This window comes from Arachis duranensis, chromosome 10 (genome assembly GCF_000817695.3).
Source record: "Arachis duranensis cultivar V14167 chromosome 10, aradu.V14167.gnm2.J7QH, whole genome shotgun sequence".
NCBI classification, from domain to species: Eukaryota; Viridiplantae; Streptophyta; class Magnoliopsida; order Fabales; family Fabaceae; genus Arachis; species Arachis duranensis.
The window spans coordinates 78,206,386-78,215,388 of record NC_029781.3 but is presented as its reverse complement, the minus strand read 5'-3'; positions in this window follow the sequence as shown (position 1 = coordinate 78,215,388).

The following is a 9,003-nucleotide window of genomic DNA, read 5'->3' as shown; positions in this document are numbered from 1 at the left end:
GGGGGTGCCACTCAGCTATCGATGGTGAGGGTCAACAACAAATATATAAAATATTATTTATATATTACAATTAATTGATAAAATTAGTCATTATATATTTATGTATAAATATATTTATAATTTAATTTATTTTTAATATATATTTTATATTTTAATATATATTTTATATTAATAACTAATTTTGATAATTCATTTTAATGCGTATTTAATATGATCGTGTAATATAATATAATTTTCGGTGTATAACAGTTCTTCATAATCAAATCCATGTAGTACTGATTATTCCTTTGGATAAAATCATCATGCATTTCCGTAATTACAATATTACCACCTAGTAGGACGTAGCAGCTCATAACATACATAATTGGCATTCCTTCGAATAAGCTTAAAGTGCAATTTTTTGACACACAATATCCCTATCCCCCATTAGCTTTTCAAACTAACATTAACTTATGTCAAACTGTCATTATTCGCATTCATGCACAGGCCAAGGAGGCAAAGAGCTAGAACAGCCAAGGACCCATCTCCCTCTGTCATCTTGCAAGACGCAACCAAAACAATTTACTTTAAAAGAATTATTGTTATGGGCTATCCATTGATATCTCTACTCATTGCTATAATTGATGTAGCGACTGATCCTATTAAAAAGCAAATCCTTATTCAAGCTTCGGTAAGGGCGGAGCAAGATAAAAGATTAAAAGAGGGGTCAAAAATATTTACATAATAAAATAAGACTAAAATAAAATTTTAAGGGATGACTAAACTAAAATTTACATATAAGTTACATGTAAAAAATTAAAATTAGATAATAAAATAAGGCTAAAATAAAATTTTAAGGGATGACTAAACTAAAATTTACATATAAGTTACATGTAAAAAATTAAAATTAGGGTGGCCATTGCCTCCCTTGGCTACAATGTAGCTCCGCCCCTGAGCTTCGGGCCAATATAGAAACTTTCTTGACACCTATCTCTCCAAATCTACTAAATTCCTGCCGCAACTAAACATTCTCTGCCTTTGAGAATTTGCTTGAACCAAGTAGCGAACTCTGCCGATGCATTATGCACAAGAACGACTAATTCTTTGGCTTTAACACAATCACGGAAGCAGTGAGAGATTGTCTCAGGAGAAAACACGCAGCGAGTACAAGAATTATTAGTAGCAAAAATTTTTGAAGTACCAAAACTCATTGGTGGGAACTGCATCATGAAGAACCAACCAAAACAACAATATTACAATATTATCTTTTCCGAAATAAACATCTTTCATAACTAGCACCAATTATCATTTTCATCCAAATGAAATTTTCTTCTAGCAAGCCACTGATATTCACTTTTAGTGTTTTAGATAGCCGAAGAAGAAAGGTTCCAAAACCAACCTGGTCCATTTGGGCTTGGTCCAGGAACAGGCAAGCTCCATAGGGACAATTTTACATGATCAGGGAGGGGAGAATAAAGATTATTGAAGCTCTAACTGCCATTTTGAATTACATCTTCAATAGAGAGGTTAATGTCCATAATATGGACATAGGGATTGATATCCGCTAGCTTCCCTAAAGGGGACTGTTCTGAGGGTTACCTGAAACTGTAGGTCTACCATGGACGAGATCTTCTGTACTGGTCGGCGCTGTTGTGTCTGACTTGTTGGACTTGGTGGCGATGCTGATTCTTCGTCACCGGAGGATGGTGGTACCTGCAAGGGACTCCAATGCTTAAGTTAGCAAGGGTATTAAGCAGACTTTTAGTAGAATCAGAGTATGAGTTATACCTGAGTGCTCCAGTATATTTATAATGGTGTGGAGTGACCTTTCTGGAGATAAGATAGTTATCTTATCTTATCTTTGAGTAGAGTTATCTTCATCTTTAAGGGAACCATCCTTATCTTCCTAGACTTGGGTTGCCTTTGGACTTGGATCGTGTTCCTCTATTTAGGCCATTTTTGGGCTCCTCTGGTGCTTTGGCCGAACTCTTTGAGAAGAGGTCGGATAATCCTGATCTGAAGAGGTCGGTCGACTTGTCGTCAATCAACCCGGGTCATACAGCTCGACCCAGGACATGAACAATGCCCCTGCTCGAGCGTGGTCTTTCCTTTGAGGTTGTGTCCTTTCAGACTTTTAACCTCTTCTTAGAGAAGCCGAACTCGAGCATTCTTTGTTGGGCCCGTTTATAGAACTCCTATTAGTGGCTTTGAATGCGGAATGTTTCTTTTTATTTATTGCGCGCGTTTTGCACTTTCTTGGAAACGTGCGAGGGTTTAAAAACCCATTAACTTCTCCCTTCGCCGTTTCTTTTGCCTCCCACTTTCTCATTTCATTTTGAATTTCACCAGAGCTTCCCTTTTCCATTTCTCTTTTTCTTGCTTGTTGTAACTTCTCCCTTTCTTTTTGCCCCTCTGTTTCATCTGTGACTCTTCGTTTCTCTTGCCCCCAAGTTTTCACGTCTTCGTGCTCTCCTTGCTTTTGGAAGTGATCGTTGGTGTGGGCTCGCCATTTGCTTCTGTCTTTATTGCCTTCTTACTTTACAGGTTGGTCCTTTTTTCTTCTTCTTTCTTTCCGCGTTATTTCATGCTTGAAAAGTTTTGATCTTGCTTGGTTTTGTGTTAGAAAGCTTGAATCTTTTCTGTGTTTGTTGTGCATCTGTGTGCTCTGAGGGTTTCTTTGATGAATCGTTATTTTGTTAGAGAAGGATCTTGATCTTCTTCATTTTGTAGCTTGAAGTAGTGAACCTGTTTGATTCTGAAAAAGGTTGCGTCTTTGATGATTTCCACTTTGCATGTTTGATGTTGATAATTCCTTTTGCTGATAAACTCTTTGATTCGTCGATTTTGATGACTTTTTGATTCGTGACTTTCTTTTCAGAGTGTTGCTTTGTTGAAAAAGGGTTATTTTCTTGTTGAGAGATGTCGAGGCGTAGACTTGTAGATTTTTCCTGAGTCTTTACTCTGTTACTGCCTCCAAATGATGTCCCTGGACCTTGGTGTGAGTCCTGAGGTCTCCTTTCACTGTTGTATGCTTTAGTCTGAGTTGTATCCATATTTGTCCGAGCTGGTTTTTTTTATTTGGCCGAGTTGTTTTGGTTAGTAACCCATTTTTCCTTTTTCTTACTGTAGGACTAGATGACCCATGTCTTCTCACAAAAATATTATCGAGACATCCTCCAAGGTCCCCGAGGGCATGTCTGACTGGCTGGACTCCCTTGTCCTTATGTGCGTTTCGGTGGTTAACTCTGAATACTGGGCGGAGCTTAGAAAACATCACCGGATCTGTAGTAGTAGGGATCAAGAGAAGAACTACGAGTTGGTAGCACCTGACTCTGACGAGAGGGTTTGCTTTCCTTCTCTGATCCAGGGGGAACACCCCTTCTTTTATGCTTATGATTACTTTTTTAGCCAAATGAACATTACCCTTCCTTTTACCTCTTTCGAGACCGATTTGCTGTGGTCATGTAATGTAGCTCCGTCCCAGCTTCATCCGAACTCCTGGGGCTTTATTAAGATCTTTCAGCTGCTGTGCCAAGAATTGGATGTCAAGCCTTCTCAAACTCTCTTTCTTTATCTCTTTGTTTTGACCAAACCTGGGACTTCCAAAAAGAAAGCTTCTTGGATATCTTTCCGGTATGCCCAAGGAAAGAAAGTTTTTTCTATGTATGACGAGTCCTTTAGGGACTTTAAGAACTACTTTTTTAAAGTCCGAGCTGTTGAGGGAGCTCGACCATTTTTCTTAGAGTCGAATAATGAACCTGCCTTCCCCTTATGCTAGCAAAAGAATGTTGTGGTGTCTAGATATTTGTGGGAGATGCTTGATGAGGTCGAGCAGGCTTTTGTAAGTGTGTTGGAGGAGATTTGAGGACAACCTCCCATCTCAACACAAAGAAATTCTTAGGGGACCCCTCCCTTCTCCGAGCTGAGCTGGGTAGTGGTCGACTTCTTTTTTCTTTGATTTGTTTACTTGCTTTTGTTTCTTTTCTTCCAGTTTTGTAACTTGGTTTTTGCTTTATTTTTCAGAGATGGCTAAGAATAATGCTTCAATGAAGGCTTTTAAGAAGGCAAGGAAAGCTACAGCTGCCCAGAACATCTCGGCCAAGGCTGCTGGGGAAGGATCTTCTCAGGTCCCTCCTAAGAAGCCGATCTTGAGCACTTCTAGGCCGAGGAGGGTGATCTCTATTCTTCAAGTCCATTTGGTTGATCCTCTCCAAACTTCTGCTGCTATCTCTTCTCCCACTGCCGGCCCTCTTCCAAAAAGACAGAGGATTGTTGAACCTTTTGACCTTGATGCCCCTGACTTTGATGCTGTGGGGTTTGTTGACCATCAAATCACCCCTTATGGCTGACTTCCTATGAACGACGTGTCCATTCTTTACCAACTGGATTTCATCACCCGGAGTAGTGTTAAGATGGCACATATAGGTGCAGCCTTGTTCCAAACTGCTCAGGATATCCCGATTCAAGCAACAAAGTCTTTGATGGAGGAGGCCAAGTCGGAATTTGATAGGATTAAAGGGTTGAAGGAGGAGCTTGAGAAAAAGGTGGCAAAGTTGGAGAAGGAGTTGGAAGGTGAGAAGACTCGGGCTACTGTTGCGGTAGCTTCTGCAAATCTGGCTGAGGAGATGGCGCCGAAGCAAAAGGAGGGCTATATCCGGACTTATAGTGAGATGATAGAGCTTAAGGAGAGGTTGGAATCTGCTCGATCTGATTATGCTGAGCTCCAGGGCCATTGATAAACCACTATTTTATGGTTTATATTGTGTTTAATTGAGTGGTTTTTATCAAATTCTTGCCCACTTATTCATATAATTTGCATGATTTTACAATTTCTTCCAAGTTTAGTTCTATGGTTGAAAACTTGCTTCCTAGAGATCTTTTAATTACATATTTTAATTCTCTTTTATACTATTCGATGCTGTGATCTGTGTGTTAAGTGTTTCAGGCTTCATAGGACAGGAATGGCTTAGAGAATGAAGAGAAAACTTGCAAAAAGGGAAGGAACACAAGAAATTAAGGAGATGATTAGTGAGAAGCGACGCGGACGCATAGCTCACGCGACCGTGCGCAATAGAGGAAATCGCAGTGATGCGCTTGCGTGCCTGACGCGAACGCGTGGATTGGAAGCTGCACAAATGACACGCACGTGTGGACGACGCGTACGCGTGACATGCGCGATCTGCAGAAATTACAGAATACGCTGAAGATGATTTTGGGCCGCGTTTTGACCCAAATTTCGGCCCAAAAACACATATTAAAGTCAGGAAACATGCAGAGACTCGAGAACAATTCAAAAACAAAATTCATTATTCATATAATTTTAGGTTTTAGATGTAGTTTTCTAGAGAGAGAGGCTCTCTCCTCTCTCTTAGTTCTTAGTTTTTATGATTTAGGATTTCTTCGTCTTTTCAATTCCAGGTTTAATGTTCCTTTAATTTCTCTTCTACTTTTAATTATTCTATTACTTTAGTTTGTTTATTTTCCAATTTGGTTTATGGATTCCTATGTTTAATTTGATTTTCTATTTAATACACATTGAGGTATTTCAGATCTATGATTGCTTTCTTTTATTTATTATATAAATAATTTGGATTTTTCCCCTTTTGGCTTTGGTTGAGTAATTGGTGACACTTGAGTTATCAAACTCAGCTGATGATTGAAAATTGGAATTTGCTTATTGATTTGGATCCCTCTAAAGCTAGTCTTTCCATAGGAGTTGACTAGGACTTGAGGAATCAAATTGATTAGTCCACTTGACTTTTCTTTATTTAGTAAGGGTTAACTAAGTGGGAGCAATAAACAATTCTCATCACCACTGATAAGAATAACTAGGATGGGATTTCCAGTTCTTATACCTTGCCAAGAGTTTTTCTAATTATTAATTTATTTTTCTTGCCATTTAAATTACTTGTTCCTTATTTCAAAAACCCAAAAATATACTTTTTTCCATAACCAATAATAAATCATATTTCCCTGCAATTCCATGAGAGACGACCCAAGGTTTCAATACTTCGGTTATAAATTTTATTGGGTTTTGTTACTTGTGACAACCAAACTTTTGTACGAAAGGATTCTCTGTTGGTTTAGAAACTATACTTACAACGTGATTATTTTTGTGAAATTCTATACCATCAATTAATCCGCTCGTCAAAATGGCGCCGTTGCCGGGGAGTTGCAAACGTGTGCCTTATTATTGGTTATTGTAAATATTTTTCAAAAAAAAGTAAGTGAATAAGGGGATAAAATTACCCCAATGTTAAGCTTTAATAAAGATCAATGCACATGTGATAAAAGTAAAGAAATAGCAAAAATTTGGTACATGAGTATGGGAATTATACAAAAGTGGGAATTATGGGTGGCTAGGTGTGATTTTTAGAATTAAATAGAGTATGTGTGTGTGTTAGGTAAGAGCTTAGGTTAGTCAAAGATTCATATTATAGCTCACTTGGCCATACATGTATCATTACCTTTAGCTCAGCCCCATTACAACCCTGAAAAGACCTCATGATATTTGCATTGGTATGCTAAATATTTGTTGATTGGTTAGATGAAGAACAAGGTTTAGAAAGCATGACTAGGGAAGAGAAGAGTGATTGACCCTAGACACTTGAGAGTTAGAGTGATATACACTACCAGTAAGGGTCCAGTGCTTGATTCTATGTTTCCTACTTTCATGAGCTATCTTCTTACAAGTTTACTTGTTTTTTATTGTACGATTTGAATTAGTGGAATTTGGTTTGTATTTTTCTTGAAGAACTTGTTTGCTTTTAACCAAGTAACATCTTAGCATGTAGTTGCATTCACATTCATAGGTTTCATTGCATGAGTCTTGCTTTTTCCCTACTCATTTATTTTATCTCCTTAAGCTAAGCATGAGGACATGCTAATGTTTAAGTGTGGAGAGGTTGATAAACCACTATTTTATGGTTTATACTGTGTTTAATTGAGTGGTTTTTATCAAATTCTTGCCCACTTATTCATATGATTTGCATGATTTTATATTTCCTTCCTAGTTTAGTTCTATGGTTGAAAACTTTCTTCCTAGAGATCTTTTAATTACGTATTTTAATTCTCCTTTATACCATTTGATGCCATGATCTCTGTGTTAAGTGTTTCAGGCTTCATAGGGCAGGGATGGCTTAGAGAATGGAGAGGAAGCTTGCAAACAGGGAAGGAACACAAGAAATTAAGGAGATGACCAGCGAAAAGTGACGCGGACGCATGGTTCACGCGACCGCGCGCAATAGAGGAAATCGCAGTGACGCGCTCGCGTGCCTGACGCAAATGCGTGGATTGAAAGCTGCACGAATGACACGCACGTGTGGACGACGCGTACGCGTGACATGCGCGATCAGCAGAAATTATAGAATATGCTGAAGATGATTTTGGGCCGCGTTCTGACCCAGATTTCGGCCCAGAAACACAGATTAAAGTCAGGGAACATGCAGAGACTTGAGAACAATTCAAACACAACATTCATTATTCACATAATTTTAGATTTTAGATGTAGTTTTCTAGAGAGAGAGGCTCTCTCCTCTCTCTTAGTTCTTAGTTTTTAGGATTTAGGATTTCTTCGTCTTTTCAATTCCAGGTTCAATGTTCCTTTAATTTCTCTTCTACTTTTAATTATTCTATTACTTTAGTTTGTTTATTTTCCAATTTGGTTTATGGATTCCTATGTTTAATTTGATTTTCTATTTAATACACATTGTGGTATTTCAGATCTATGATTGCTTTCTTTTATTTATTATATAAATAATTTGGATTTTTTTCCTTTTGGCTTTGGTTGAGTAATTGGTGACACTTGAGTTATCAAACTCAGCTGATGATTGAAAATTGGTATTTGCTTATTGATTTGGATCCCTCTAAAGCTAGTCTTTCCATAGGAGTTGACTAGGACTTGAGGAATCAAATTGATTAGTCCACTTGACTTTCCTTTATTTAGTAAGGGTTAACTAAGCGGGAGCAATAAACAATTCTCATCACCACTGATAAGGATAACTAGGATGGGATTTCCAATTCTCATACCTTTCCAAGAGCTTTTCTAATTATTAATTTATTTTTCTTTCCATTTAAATTACTTGTTCCTTATTTCAAAAACCCAAAAATATACCTTTTTCCATAACCAATAATAAATCATACTTCCCTGCAATTCCATGAGAGACGACCCGAGGTTTCAATACTTCGGTTATAAATTTTATTGGGTTTTGTTACTTGTGACAACCAAACTTTTGTACGAAAGGATTCTCTGTTGGTTTAGAAACTATACTTACAGCGTGATTATTTTTGTGAAATTCTATACCATCAATTAATCCGCTCGTCATCTTTCTCGTGGGCAGTGTGACTTCTACCTATGAGAATTTGAAGTATCAGGTCCGAGTTCTTACTCCCGAGCTCGACCTGTCTCTCTTCAGTTCGGATAATATTGTGGAAAATGGGAAGATCATCCTTGCCTTGGATGAAGATGATGATGATGCAGATCCACCTCTTGCACCATCCACCAAGAATTCTGTTGCCCCGACATCCCCAGCTCCTGTATCTGAGGTTGGTCGTCCTGATTCTGATCCTGATGTTCAGATTCTGACTCAATCGGATGGAACAGTTGATGCCATCCCTCTTGCGACTCGTCCTCCTTCACCTCGGGATGCCGCCACTGAGGAACCTTTGAATCCTTTGTAATTTCTGTTTTGGTATTTTGTGGCCCGGTTTATGGGTCCTTGAAATTCTGGATTTTTATAACTTGTAGTTCTTTTGAAATTTTGGTTGCTTTTGTTAGCAACTTTGTTGTGAAAAATAAATGCTTTTGAGCTCTTGAGGTCCTTTTTCAGGTGGCCTTCTTGAGTCTTTATAGTAGCTTTTGCTTTTCTTCTTGATGTGTTTGTTTGCAATTTTTCCAGAACTCTCCAAAAATCTTAAGAGTGCTGGAGCTTTCTGCTGTCCGACCACTTTTTGATTGCCTTTGTGTTTGTTTATTTCCTGCTTTGGTTGAAGTGACCTTTTGAGGCTAGCCTTGTTCGATTGTTC